Below are 15,553 nucleotides of genomic sequence, written 5' to 3'. Positions count from 1 at the left end.
CAATAAGTGCTGGTGAGGATGTAGAGAAAGGGGAAATCCTTTTGCACTGCTGGTGAGAATGCAGGCTGGTATAGCCCTGTGGAAAGCAGTATGGAGATACCTCAAAAAATTAAAAATAGATCTGCCTTTTGGTCCAGTGATCCCACTTCTGGGAATACATCTGAAGGAACCGAAAACACTAATACAATATAAGCACCCCTGTGTTCATTGCAGCATTATTTACAGTCATAAAGACATGAAAGCAACCCATCAGTACATGAGTTGGTAAAACAATTATGGGACATTTACACACTGGAATACTACTTGGCCATAAAAAAGGAGAAAGTTTTACCCTTTGCAACAGTATGGATGGACCTGGAGAAAATGATGCTAAGTGAAATAAGCCAGTCAGAGAAAGAAAAATACCATATGATTTCGCTCATACGTGGAATCTAATGAACAGACTAAACTAACAAGGGAAGTAGGGACAGAATCATAGATGGAGAGCAGATGACAGCTAGTTGGGGGGGGATTTAGGAAAAAGGACTCATGGACATGGACAACAGTGTGGTGATTGGGGGAGGAGGGTAGAAGAGTACTAAATGGTATTGGAAAAATACAATAAAGATTAAATTTTTTTAAAAAGAGGAGACTAATAAAGTTGACAAAACTCTGGGAAACTTGTTCAAGAAGAGAGAAAGCACAAATCAAATTAAGGATGAAAAGTGTCTTAATTGCCCTTACAGTCAGACAGAGGCTGTCTTTGCTGAGGGACACATTGAGCTGTGAGCTGCTTCAGGGGTGTCTTTAGGCATCAGCAACATGGCAGAAGACACCAAGACCAAACCAAGAACTACCAGACTACCACTTTTGATGGCTGTTTCCCCAACCAGAACCAGACCAGGAACTGCAGACAGAACTACCTGGACTACTACCCCTGTGAGAAGGCAGTGACTGTTAAAGGGAGCAAAGCCTCTGTGCGAACGGTATCAGCATGTGTACAAGTCCCTCTGCCCCCTATCCTGGGTGTCAGCCTGGGACAACTGCCGGGCAGAAAGCACATTTCCTGGGGAAATCTGAACTGCCTCCACCCTTCTCCCAGGGAAGTGAAGCGGGACCTGGGCTCCTCCCACCCTGGAATCCTGAATCACGGCTTAACTAATAATAAATACTTCTTGGAAAAGTGAAAAAATTAAGTAAAATAAAATTAAGGATGAAAAGAGGCAAAACCACATGAATAAAAAAGATAATAAGATTATGAATAATTCTGTGTCCAAAATTTGAAAACTTAAATGACATGGATAACTTGATCGAAAAATATAATTTACCAAAAGCGAGTCAAGTAGTGAGAGTGGGATCACACAGCTCCTACCACATGGAGAGAAATTCCTGGGGCTTGTGTGTATGTGTAGACGGAGTAACAACAATGCACACGTCATCAGGAATATTGTGAAGATTAGATGAACTAATATTTAGTGCCTGGCACATAGTAAGCATCAGTGAATGTGAGCTGCTAAAAAAAGTGAATCAAGAAGTAACAGAAAGCCTAATTAATTTCATTACCATTAAATAAATGGAATTGGTACTTGAATGTCTTGCTACAAAGAACTACAGGCCCAGATGGTTTTATTGATATTTTTAAGCAAATTTCAAAGATCATATGATTCTAGTTTTAGAAAAACTGTTGTAGAGTGAGGGACAGAGGATACATTTTATAAAATTAGCATAATCTTGATATCAAGACCTGATAAGGGCAGTGTGAGAAAATGAAAGTTGAAGGTCAGTATAAATTACGAACCTAGATGCAAAAATCTTAAAGGAAAAAGAAGTAGTGAATTGAATACAGCAATATTGAAAAAATAGTATATCATGTTCAAGTTGGATGTATCCAGCAATATAAGGTTGGTTTATTACTAGGAAATCAACATAATTTGCCACATTAATAGATTAAGGGAGAAATGAGAGAGGCATGTAGGTACAGAAAAAGAATATAGAATTTAGCATCCACTTTTTGTAAGTGATAGTGTTACAGAAACAGGAGAGTCCAAAAACAAACCCCAGAGTTTGCGGCTGGGAGATAGGGAAAAGGAAGCAGCTTTCAGGATGCCCTTGCATGCCTGGAGCTAGTGGCTGGAAACATTGTTGCAAAAAGATCCGCTTTACTTCCAAGGCTCGGAAAGATGGGAGGGATCTTGTACTGTGGGATGATGCGGAAGGAGCCTACAGAGCCTACGTAGGGTTCTGTGAATGGTCAGAGCTGCTTGCAACACCCACTGCATCAGAGGAGGACACAGTCAGGGATAGAGAAGGAGCTGCAGACATTTTGGCTAGCTGGCTCTCTCTCTCTGGCTCTCTGGGGCTCTGGGGCTGGCTCTCTCACACTGGCTCTCTGGCCCTGGCTCTCGTGGGCTCCCTCCATGTGGCTTGGAGGAGCAGGGGTCTCCAGGCTGCTTTAAGAGGCTGGCTCTGGCTCTTGTGGGCTCCCTCCAGGTGGCTTGGAGGAGAAGGGGTCTCCAGGCTGCTTAAAGAAGAAACTCTCATCATGCAGTTTTGAGAAGGAGAGGAGAGATCCATGCGGTTTGCAGGAAGAAGGCAGTTTCCAAGGAGGCTGAGAATCAAGGCGGTCCTGCATTGAGAGCTGGAGGGCGCCACAGCACAGAAAGGACCTCCCCAATCAGAACTGAGTGATTGGCAGCTGCTGGTAAAGCTGAACTGTGCCTGGGAAGTAGGGAAACGGTGTTTCTGACCTTCCTAAGATTGGGCAGGTCTGGGAGGGGGAGGCAGGGCTTTGTGTAAATAAACAATTCTTTTCCTTTTCACCAAACTCTGGTATTCAGAGTTGTGATTCTGGCGGCGGGCAATCGGGCCCCTAACTAAGCAGCCTGTGGGTTCTGTTTCAATCGGAGCAGCCCAGGGGTTCTGTCACAATAGTAAACTAGAAGTAGAGAATGTCCCAGCCTGTTAAATAAGAACTATTACAAAAAAATGTCACTGTAAGGCTAAATGGTGAAACCTGGAAAGCGTTTCCCACAGGAACAGGAAGAGGACAGGTGTGCCCACTATCACCCTTTTTATTCAGCTATGCCGGTGGGGCTCGCCCACACAATAGGGCAAAAAAGAAAAACAATGTTTCAAGTGGAAGAAACGTGGACAATATTTGAACAACTGGAGCAGAGGAGGACACAAGGAACTGACAGTCACCCAGTAGACCAGTCAACAAATTAAAAAGGTAATCGCACAAACCGAGACACACTGTGAAGAAAATAAAACAAGCTCTCAGGAAAGGCTGATTGGAGAGGTTACCTTAACTGAAAAGGTAGTCAGGGAAGGTTCTCTGTGGCGGTGACATTTGAGACTTGAATGGTGAGAAGGACGCAGCCATGTGATGGCCCAGGGAAGAGTGATTCAGGCCTTGGGAACCACAAATGAAAAGGCCCCAAGGCTGGTGATGTTAGTGCATGAACTAGGCTTGTAGGGCTAGGGCCGAAGGAATGAGGAGAGAGTACCAGGCTGTGACGTTATAGGGAGGCTTCCTAGGCCAAGGTATGGAGTGGATTTCATTCTATTTGAAGTGGGAAGTCCTTGTAGAGTTTGAAGAAGGAGTCTCTCCTCTTTCAAGAAGTTTGAGTAGAAAGAGAAAAAAGGCAGGGCAACAGCTTAAGGGAGGCATACGTATGCATCACTCTCAAGACAGAAACTTGTTTTTAAGTTGATTGGTGGTCCCACCTTGCACCCTCCTCGCCCAGCTGCTCTCACAGGTTTGAGCAACAGATCTGGTCCTTTCTGGCTCATGGTGGTGCAGTAGTAACAATGCATGCCTAGATGCCTGCAGTTCCTCCCAAGTGATAAATAGCTTCTTTGTCGCTTGGTGCCTTCGTTCTGCCATGGGATGGGACCTGCGTTCCTTCAGAAGGTTCTGAGTGTAAGGCCTTTGGGTCCCTCAGAGGAAATGTTTGCCAAGTTCCAAGCTTCCTGCAGGTTCCAGAATGCTTGCTGGGCTCCTCGCAATAACCCTGCTGGTCCCATCAGAGAGGGGTAGGGGCCTGCCCAAGTTCCCAAGCAGGCAGAGAAAAATCCAAAGCTAGAACCCAGGCCTCAGTTCTCATTTCCTGCTCTTTTCACAAAGCACAGTGGGGCCAGAAACAGTGAATACGAGATTCAGAGCCTGCTAAGATCTAGTTCCCTGAAAACCTGACCCCTCCTCACCTGTCCCGGGTGCTTAGGACTCCAGGAAGTCCTTATCTGTCCCATCTCTGAGCCCCGCTCCCTTCACCTGCCAGCCTGAGCAACAAGGAAGTTGTTGACTGTAGGGAAAATGCTGATAATAGGAGTGCAGAGGTAGAAGGCAGACTAGAGTGTGGAATGACTGATGTACGTGGCTTTTTCAAGATGTATGACTATCAAGAAGATGAAAGGTAGACGGCAGTGGCTAAAAGGTGGGGACAAAGAGGAGTTTTTGTTGATTTGGGGTGTGTTATGTCTTTTAAGATGAAGGAGTTGAAAATAATCTGGAATGCTGACAATAAGGAGTTAGTGGAAAGAAAGATGGTAAAGGTTCAGGAGAACAAGGGGGTGATGAATTGAGCAGGGTCCCCAAGAAGGGTAAGAGGTGTGCCCCAGAGCACAGGTGGAGAAGTAGGCTTTAAGCAGGAGGGGAAATACGTCTTCCTTTGTAACTAGAGGGAAGCAGGAAAGAACTCATGTGGATGCAGGTGAGTTTGCATGTGTGAGGGCAGGAGGCTGAGAGAGTTCTCTTCTGTGTGCTCCCTGAAATGGAAAGCAAGGCTATTTGCTGACCATGGAAATAAGGTGGTGGGCAGGGTTAAGAAATAGCCACTGTAGAGAACAGCAGAGAGTTGATGAGGGAAACAAGGACAGGTGGCCATGCAACCATTCATTCCAGTTCGTGTTGGAACAAATTCATAATGCTATCAATCTGTTCAGATGTGTGATTTGCTTTTCCAGCAGTGTTCACGTGCCCAGATATAGACACTGAGAAGATGGGGACTTGGCATGATTAAGGACTGGTACTGTATAACACAAGCACAACTGGGCAAGACAGCTGAGGATACTAGTGAGAGAGTTGAAATGATGATCAGAAACTCCTGTTATTAAAAGAACAACTACAGCCCCAGCCGGTAGCTCAGTTGTCCTGATACACCAAGGTTGCAGGTTCGATCCCCAGTCAGGGCACATACAAGAAGCAACCAATGATCCCTGGCCAGTATGGTTCAGTTGGAGTGTCTTCCCATAGAACAAAAGGTCACAGGGTCAATTCCTGAGCAGGGCACATATCCAGGTTGCGGGTGTAATCCCTTGTCAGGGTGCATACAAGAAGGCAACCAATCAGTGTTTCCCTCCCACATCGATGTTTTCCTCTCTTCCCCCCCCAACCCCTTCATTTCTCTAAAAAGCAATGAAAAAAATATCCTTGGGTGAGGACAAAAAAAAAAAAAAAAAAGGCAGCAGCCAATGATGCATAAATAAGTGTTGAACGACAAATTGATGTTTCTGTCTTCCCCTTTCTCTCTCTCTCTCTCTCTCTCTCTCTCTCTCTCTCTCTGTCTCAAATCAGTAAATAAAAACAAAAATAAAAAAGCCACTGTACTCTAAATCAGGCAAATCTGTTTCATCAGCACCATTCTTCCAGGCTGCTGTGGAAGCTCAGACAAGGTTCTTTAAATGTGTGTGCATACCCCATGCTTAGACCCTTCACACCCCGGTCATCCACATGCTGCATGCAGATGTTCCAGAATGGCGACTGGGGAACGCAGTAAGGTTGGTTATATGTGTAGACATCAGCATCTTTTGATCCCATTTCTTTTATTTTGGTTATTTTCCACCTACCAAAAGTATATCCCAGGACTTGCCTGACCAACCTCCTTTGCAGTCAGGACCCAAAACTGTGACCTGGCTGCCACTCAGATGCACCCTGTCGAACCTGTGTCCAGGGTACAGCGCCATGACAAGGGTGCAGGGCTCTCAGACGCACCAGGGGCAGAGGTCCTAGCAGCAGTGAGGAGGCTCAGAAACTGCTGATGAGCTCCGTGCAGGCATCTAGTGGAGGTGGAGTCCCGCCTCCTCCTGCGAGCATCCTAGCTGTGTAATTGGCATATATTTTATTTTAATTTTTTTCATAGTTTACATTAGGGTTTACTCTTGGTGTTGTGCATTCTATGGGTTTGGACAAATGTATAATGACATGTATCAACCACTATAGTATCATACAGGGTAGTTTCACTGCCCTAAAAATTGTCCATGCTCTGCTTATTGATCTCTCTTTCTCCCCATCCCCTATGTAATTGACCTATCATTTCAAGTTCAAGAGCAGTGCTCCCTAGTAGAAATCTAAAGTAAGCCATATAAGTAATTTTTAAAAAATTTAAAAGGTGAGATCATTTTAATAATATAATTTCTTTAACTCCTAATATAGCCCAAATATTATTTTAACATGTCGTCGTCGGCAGCCGTCCGTCTCGAGAGACGATGGCGTAGCTTCTTGAGAGTCTATCTGCACCGCCGAGAATGGCTGTGCAGTCCAACTCGGGAGTGACAATCCCTGCCACACTTGTTACAGGTGAAGGCAGATGGCCGTTGTTGCTGCTGTTGACGCTGCTTCCGCCTCGATCTTTTCTGGACAGCCTCCTCGTTGCGCGCAGCCTCCGCACGTGACGTACCTTGCCTGACCGCGAGCCTCCAGGCTAGGCGGTCGTCTGCTTGAACTTCCCATGTGTTGAGATTGATGGAGCATTGTGTCATGTCCTTTTTGCAGATGTCTTTGAACCGCAGTTTTGGGCGCCCTGTCATCCTCTTGCCTTCTGCTAGCTCGCCGTAGAGGAGGTCTTTGGGGATACGGCCTGCATCCATTCTTTTGACATGGCCGAGCCACCTGAGGCGTCTCTCGCTAAGAACTGCATGCAAACTGCTCATATTGGCTCGCTTCAGCACCTCGGTGTTGGGAACCTTATCCTGCCAGGTGACATGCAGGACGCGTCGCAGGCACCTCATGTGGAAGTTGTTGAGTTTCCTTTCGTGCCTTGCGTAGGTGGTCCACGTCTCGCTGCCATAGAGGAGAGTGCTGAGTACGCAGGCTTGGTAGATGCGCAGTCTGGTTTTCTCAGTGAGGCTGGAATTGTTCCACGCTCGCCGGTTCAGTCTGGCCATAACTGTGGCTGCCCTGGCGATTCTCCGGTTGACCTCCAAGTCGACTGACAGAGAGCTCGAGATGGTGGACCCGAGGTAAGTGAAGTCGTTGACAACCTCCAGGGTGTATCCGTCGATGGTGATGCATGGGGGAGTCCCCGTGCCTTGAGCCATAACATTCGTCTTCGTCAGGCTGATGGCTAGTCCGAACTCCTTGCATGCGTGGGAAAGGCAAGTGACTAGCTGCTGGAGTCCCTCTTCGGAGTGTGATGTCAAAGCTGCGTCGTCGGCGAAGAGCATCTCACGGATGAGCACCTCTTTGACTTTGGTCTTGGCTCGTAGACGGGCCAGGTTGTAGAGCTTGCCATCGGATCTGGTGTGAATGGAGACCCCCTCGCTGCAGTCCTTAAAGGCGTATTGGAGGAGCATGGAGAAGAAGATTCCGAACAGCGTAGGCGCGAGGACGCAGCCCTGCTTTACTCCGCTGCTGACTGGGAAGGCCTCAGAGGTTGCGCCGTTGTAGGACACCGTGCTGTGCATGTTGTCGTGAAAGGACATGACCACAGCAAGCAGATGTGGTGGACAGCCAACCTTCCGTAGCAAGCTGAAGAGTCTGCTTCGACTGACCAGATCAAACGCCTTCGTGAGGTCGATAAAGGCGAGGTAGAGTGGTTTATGCTGCTTGTGACACTTCTCCTGCAGTTGGCGTAGGGAGAAGATCATGTCCACTGTTGATCGGCCAGCTCTGAAGCCACACTGGGACTCTGGGTAGACGCGGGAAGCAAGGGTCTGCAGGCGGGCAAGAGCGACCCGGGCGAATACTTTGCCGACGACGCTGAGGAGAGAGATGCCCCGGTAGTTGTTGCAGTCGCTGCGGTCTCCTTTGTTCTTGTACATGGTGATAATGTTGGCGTCTCTCATATCCTGGGGGATGTAACCCTCCTTCCAGCAGAGACAGAGTAGATGGTGGAGCGGCTGTAGCAGGACTGGTTTCCCGCTCTTTAGGATTTCTGGAGGGATTCCGTCGCTTCCTGGTGCTTTCCCGCAAGCAAGGCGGTCAATGGCTTTGCCGAGCTCTGCCGCAGTAGGTGGGGTGTCTAGCTCCTCCATGACTGGTAGGTCTGGGATGGCGTTAAGAGCAGTGTCTGTTACGGTGTTCTTCGTTGCGTACAGCTTGAGGTAGTGCTCGGTCCACCGCCGCATTTGCTGTTCCTGGTCAGTGATGACCTCACCTGTCTTGGACTTAAGGGGGGCGATCTTGGAGGGGATTGGGCCTGTTGCCTTCTTGATACCCTCATACATTCCTCGTGCATTGCCTATATCGGCGGCTTCCTGAATGCTTCTGCACAGGTTTAGCCAATAGGTGTTGGCACAGTGGCGGGCGGTCTTCTGGACTTTGTTCCTGGCAGCCCGTAGAGCTTGAAGTGTACTGGGAGTGGGCGTGACCTTGTAAGCCAGTAGGGCCTTCCTCTTAGCCTCGATCACGGGTTCCATTTCTTCCCAGTGAGCCTCGTACCAGTCAGCGTTCTTCCGCTCTTTCTTCCCGTAAGCAATAATGGCGGAGTTGTATATGGCGTCGCGGAGACGTGGCCAATTGGATTCGATAAAGTCATCTGCCGCCACTCCCTCGCCGAGTGCATCTTCCATCTTGTTGATGAATTGCTGGGTCTTAACTGGGTTGCTGGCACAACTGGTGTTGATGCGTGGGCGACCCTTCATCTTGGAGTGGTGCAACCTCTTCGGCATTATGCGCACCTTGCTTACCACGAGGGCATGATCCGTGTCGCAGTCTGCACTGTGGTAGCTGCGAGTGAGGAGGGTGCTGCCAATATCCGTTCTTCTGGTGATGCCGGTTATAAGCTCATCCGATTGGCGAAGGAAACGAGCGCCAGGGGTCTCCTCTGACGGTGGGAGAGGTCATCGCACCTCACTGGACAGCTACCGTCTCGCCATGGCTCGCCTGCCCCACTGGGTGCGTGGGGATCAGAGAGGCGCCTCTCGAAAAGTGGGCCACAAAACACACGCACCAGTTAATTCCAAGCAAACAACAAGAAAGAAGCCTCCGGCTCTTCGCCTCGCTAGCTGGAACATCAGGACCATGTGCCCCGGACTTACTGCAGACCTTCCGTGGATCAATGGTGCCAGGAAAACCACTGTCATCGATAGGGAACTGGCACGACTAAACATCGACATTGCGGCTCTACAGGAGACCCGGTTGGCCGACAACGGAACTATCAGAGAAACCAACTACACCTTCTACTGGCAAGGGAAGTCTCCGGACCAACCAAGACAGCACGGTGTTGGGTTCGCTGTGAAGAACACGCTTGTTAACTCCATAGAGCCACCCACAGGAGGCACAGAGAGATTACTTACCCTCCGATTGTCAACAACTTTCGGCCCAGTCAGCATTCTTAGCGCGTATGCCCCAACCCTCTGCGCCACCACCGAAGAGAAAGAACAGTTCTACCATGCACTGGACGAAGCGTTATCCAAGATCCCCAGAAGTAACGCTCTCTATCTCCTTGGAGACTTCAACGCAAGAGTAGGAGCCGACCACATGGCCTGGCCCACCTGCCTTGGAAACTTTGGGAGAGGAAAGATCAATGAGAATGGTCAGCGACTGCTTGAGCTTTCGTGTCACCACGGCCTGTGCGTGACAAACACATTCTTCAAGTGCAAAGAGATCCACCAGGTGTCATGGAGGCACCCCCGCTCCCGCCATTTTAACATGTAATCAATACAAAAAAGTATTCATGAGATCATTTATTTTCTTAATTTATATTAAGCCTTTGGAATTCAATCTGTATTTAACACTTAAAGAACATCTCAATTCAGACTAGCCATGTGTCAAGTGCTCATGTGGCTGGTGGATAGTCTGTCTAGTGCGGATCTCTAGAGCCTCCTGGCCTGACTTCTTGGCCACCCCAGGCCTTCTTTAGATTCCCAATAATGTTCAATAACGTCCTCTCCTGCCTAAATGCATTAGAAGTGCTGTTGTTTGTAACTAAAGATCATTTTGGAAGTTAACCACTATCAAGAACAAAAGCTCTATGAGCCCAGGGACATCATATCACCTTTTTCATGTATCCCCAAAGCCTGAAACATTGCATGGTTCTCACTATTTAGATATTACTTATATGAATAAATGAAAGAATGAAGTGAATGAATGAGTGAATGAGAAAAATGTTCTTCCCTCAGTAAATCTCCCAATATGAATTCTTGACCAACGCTTTCTTTGACAAATTGCCTGGTACTTGCTCCCTCTCTACCGCTTTTTCATGATCAGAACCCACTCCAGGCAGCACATGTGGCTTGTAAGCTGGTCTTGGTGCCCACAGTCCCGGTATGCTGTGGGCGACAAGGGCAGGAAAACACAGCCTCTCCGTAAGAGACAGCCTCTGTAAGCAGATGATTGAGCCAATGGCTCATAAGGGGCTTGGGTGCCCACCCTGACCGGGCTGAGGGTGACTAAAGTGACCATACGGTGGAAATGGCACACCCCAGCCTGGGACTCCCTGGTCCCACTTTTCCAGGTCCATAGATGGGCTGTAGACACTGGAGTGAGCAGGTAAGTTCACAGTTGTTTGAACTAAGAAAATCATCCCAGACCCTGGGAGGCTGCAGACGCCTAGGAAGTGCCGCTACTCTTCCTGGCTGCTGTGGTGGTGACCAAAGCCTCTTTGTCCCCCTGGCAGAGGCAGTCCCCTTGGGGTGATCAGGTTTCTGGGTTTGTAATGATTGTGGAGCGCTGGCTGGTGAGCAGCAGTGCTTGTGCTCAAGTCACCTGTTTGCTTGTCTCCCTGTCCCCAGTGGCAGTGCTGACACCAAAGGCTGGCTCCGCAATGTTAACGCCCTAGACGCCCTACCTGCCAGCTCAGCTTTCTCGTGTAATAAAAGGGGGTACCACCTCACAGGATCACTATGAAGATTAAAGGAGAAAACACAGGTAAAGGCTCAGCACAACACTTGGCACTCCGCAGACGCTGAGAACTTCCCTTCTTGCTTTTACTTCTTGCATCTTACTTTCTACGCTGACTGTCTCTAATACCCCACCCCCACCTTCTCTGGAATCCCAAGGACTTTGCCCATTCTTTACAGTGTTACATGTGCACACACACACCCACAAATAAAGGAAACACATAAATTTGATGATTAGGAAGAGCCTCCGAGTTGGTTTCTTAATGGTTCGAATCCATTAAGAGGGTTGTAGCTGCTGAACTTAACACTTCTAAACAACAGGGTCTATTTTTTTTTTTAATTGTTTACCACAAGGGGACCAGAAGAGGCTGATAGATGAGAAGCTTGTAATATTCCTGGCATAGTTAAAAACTCACTTATTCACTCTTTCAGACAATCATTGTTTATTCATTCCTTCACTTATTTCTCCCACATTTATTCAGCAGGTGTGTGCAAATGAGAAAAGGTTGGAGGCGGAAGGCAATCTTGGGGCATTCAGGATCTAATTCCTACCTTCCCTGCAGACAGAAACCTTGCACTTAGGAGATGATCATTCCCAAAGGAAACCAAAGGCATTTGAGCCAAGGCCTTAAAGACTCGGACTGAGATGGAACTTGTGCTTCAGTTCTTCCGCAGGGCTCTCCTGGAGTGGTGGTGTCCCCAGCACAGGGTGTTACTCTGGACAGAGCATGTTGAATCACACAAGAGTGAGTTCACGCCCATTTATCTCTGACAAAGTCCCACAGACACTCAGCGTATTAAAACACCACATCGTCCTCCCCCAAAGAAAAAAGCGTAACTGCCCCTGGTTACCTTATTAGTTGGCAATATGTATGTTGATATCATGATATAATCAAAACACAGTAATTCTTCCTAAGGGACCGCTGGGCTTACCAAGGTGGGGCACTGCCAGCAGCAACCCCTGCACCTCAGTCAGGGGAGCTGTCTCTGGCTGGAGTCGGTGCCGCCAGTAGGGCAGACCATGGGTGCAGGAGAACTAACGTGCCCGTGAGGCCCCCGCGGTTCTCATTTGGTGGCTGATGGGAGTTGGTATTTACCGTAGGTTATCAAAATTCTGAGGGACATGTTCTCTGCTGGCCCCCAGAGGTCCCTGAAAAATTGAGTCCGCTGCCCACAGAGGTAAACCTGCCTGACAATGCTTTTCACTGGTTTTCCTCACTTCCTTGCTTCCCATCCCCACTTGTCTACAGGTGTTCCTGGGGTCACCTGCCAAATAAACCTCTGCATTCGAATCTTTGTCTCAAGGTCTCTTCTGGGAGAATCCAAACTGAGACAGGGGCACACTGCCAAGTATTAACAAAGGCCCTTGGAAATCCAACTGGTATTCATTAGCAGAAGCTGCCTCTCTCTTGCCCCATAAAATAATTTAGCCTGGTGGTAAACTCAGAAGAGTTTTTATTCACTCATTATGTACCTTGTGGGAGGGAAAGGGGACTGTGGGGCAAACTTAGTGCACGTTTTATTATTTCTTTCACTTAGTTTTGATTCTTTTAGGCAGAAACAGAGTCGAGGGGAGGATTGGTTACAACCTGGCATGAAGTTCATTGTGTGTTGGTTTATTGCCTCTTACTATGGAAAATCTCAAATATATACAAAAATAGAAAAAATAGAATAATGGACTCCTCTGTACCCATCACCAGTCTGACAATGATCATCAACTCATGGCCAATATTAATTATTTCATCTATACATACAGCTAGTACCTCTCCCGACTCTACCCCAAATTATTTTAAAGTGAAACCCAGATATATTATTTCACTCATAGTATTCAATACTTTGAAAGCATAAGGACTATGTTTTAAGTTTATTTATTTATTTATTTACAGAGGGAGGGGGAGGGAGGGAGAAAGAAAGGAGGAGAAACATTGATGTGCAGCATCAATGGGTTACCTCTCATGCACCCCCAATCAAGGACCTGGCTGTATGCCCTGACTGGGAATCAAAGCAGCGACATTTTGATTTGCAGAAAAATACCCAATCCACTGAGCCACACCAGTCAGGGCTCACTCTCTCTCTCTTTTTTTTTTATAGACAGATCTTGACTCAGTTTTATTTGTACAAGTAACACAGGAAGACACCAGCCCCATGCAGACAGCAGCACAGGGGTCACACCAGTCCTTCTGTCCTCATGTCAGCAGAGGCCTCTACCCTGGAGACTTTGGCGGGGCCTGGGCACATTTGGGAGCTTGAAGCTGGACTTTGGCTGGCAGAGCTTGAGACCCTTGAAGATGTGGGCACGAGCATGTTTCCCAAGCTTGGGGTGAGTGATGTAGGCAAGTTAATTGAGCTTGTGGCTGCTGCCCTTTGGGATCTTGGGCTTGACCTCCTCGGGTTATACAAGGGCCTTTATAGCCTCAGCACACACGCTCATGGCCTTGGAATTGTTGGTCTGTGTGTTCTTCAGGCCTTTTTGTTGTGCACCTTGACAAAGCCAAGTTCACAAGATTTGTATCTTTGTAACCAGGCTTTCTTGAGGTGGTTTTTGTGCCATTTTTGGGACTGGGTGGACATGGTATGTTCTTGGACTTGGACATATCTGTGCTGAAGTCCACAGCTCCTGAAGCACTTAGAATAAGAAATATTTTAAAAATTGTTTTAAATGTTATTGATTTGAGAGAGAGAGGAGGGATAAAAGAGAGAAACATGAATTTGGGAGAGAAACATTGATAGTTGCCTCCCATATGCGCCCCAACTAGGGGTTCAACCTGCTTATAGGTATGTGCCCTGACCAGGAATCGAACCCCCATCCTTTTGGTGTAAGGGACAACACTCCACCCAACTGAGCCACAGTGGCCAGGGCAGAAATTCTTCTTATAAGCATAGCCTAATATCATAATGCCATCTAAAAAGTGAACAATTATTTAATCACCAAATATTCAGTCAGTCTTCAAATATCCCCAACTGTCTCATCATCGTTATTATTACTATTTGGTTTATTATTATTACCACTTAAAACTGTAAACTACTTACTAATTTACAGTTTGTTTGAATTATGATCTAAACAAGGTCCATGTTTCTTTTCCTTTCTTTTCTTTTTCTTTTTTTTCTCTTTTTGTTTTGTTATTTATTTATTTTAGAGAGAGAGGAAGGGCGAGAGAGAGAGAAAGATCAATTTGTTGTTCCACTTACCTATGCATTCACTGGTTCATTCTTGTATGTGCTCTGACTGGAGATGAAACCTGCAATCTTGGCGTGTCAGGACAAGGCTCTAACCAACTGAACTACCCTACCAGGGCAGGTCCATACCTTTTGATTGGTTATGTGTTTCTTGTCTTTTTTTTTCATCAATAGGTTCCCTTCCATCCCTTTTTGTCTTTCCTTGCAATTTATTTGCTGAAGAAACCTGGTCATTTGTTCCTATATACAGGGTGAGGCAGAAGTAGGTTTACAGTTGTTCATTTTAGAAAATCACACAATAATTAATAAATAATAATACAAGAATAGACTCGGTGTTTCACGTACTCACGACTGGAAACCTACGTTTGCCCCACCCTGTAGTTTCCTGAGACCTGGATTTTACTGATTGCATCATCACAGTCTATTTCACATCTTCTCCTGTTTCCTCCTCTATTTTCTGTGAAGTGGTAGCTGATCTTGAGATTTGATCAGATTTAGGTTTGAGTTTGTTCCAAGACCCCTTCATATGTGGTATTAGGGACTTCCATCAAGAGTTATATCACTCTGGTTTTTTTTTTTATTTCCCAGTTTCTATCCTGATGCAAGAGCTGTGATGTTTACACTGTCACAGGACAAAGAGTTTGACTTACCTTTGCAGCTTACATGGCTGACTTCCCAGGCTCTTCTGCAGTGCGAACCAGCCTTGCCTGACAGCTATGGTGCTTTCTTTCTGGGATGAAGCTGTTACCAAACAGCAATTGGGGTCCCAATGCCCACCGCCACCCTCTAGACAAAATTCCAGAGGCAAAGGTTTGCTGATAAAGGAAAGGAGTCTTTATTCAAAAGCAGCCACTTTAAGCCTATCAAGTTACAGCTTTAATCACCTAAACCTATAATTAAAGTTAAACTTGAACACCTAAGTTCTCCTATCATTCCCACTGTTAGTTTCAGTTATCTTATTTCTATAGGGTTAGTTTACAAACTAAAATAATATAAGATACAAAAACTACACAATTTTGGAAAATGGCAGGCTTCTGCCTCAGAGACTGTCCCCTCTGGAACACCCAAAGAATAACCCTGCCACCCTCTGCCAGGCCAGCCTGAACCTAGGCTGTGACCGGAGTTACTTCCCATCCAAAATACTGCCCGTTGATTTCTGTGTGTACCTGTAGTGCCTCGTTGCACCTAGATGTAACGAACACGTGTTTATTTTCACCTTCACAAATTTACAGTATAATTGACATGCAATAAACTGTACATATTTTAAGTGTATAATTTTATTTTTTGACGTATGTAAACACCCATGAAACCATCACCTCAGTGAAGATAATGAACA

General features: G+C 46.7%; 1 pseudogene; it reads left to right on the top strand.

Annotated features, from left to right (window-relative positions):
- Positions 1-801: 801 nt before the first annotated feature.
- LOC149997813 (cytochrome c oxidase subunit 6B1 pseudogene) lies at positions 802-1,059 on the top strand (annotated as a pseudogene).
- Positions 1,060-15,553: the final 14,494 nt, after the last annotated feature.

The sequence above is a fragment of the Furipterus horrens genome, unplaced genomic scaffold, assembly GCF_987537825.1.
Source record: "Furipterus horrens unplaced genomic scaffold, mFurHor1.1.pri manual_scaffold_11, whole genome shotgun sequence".
Lineage (NCBI taxonomy): Eukaryota > Metazoa > Chordata > Mammalia > Chiroptera > Furipteridae > Furipterus > Furipterus horrens.
This window is presented reverse-complemented; position numbering and strand designations above follow the sequence as displayed.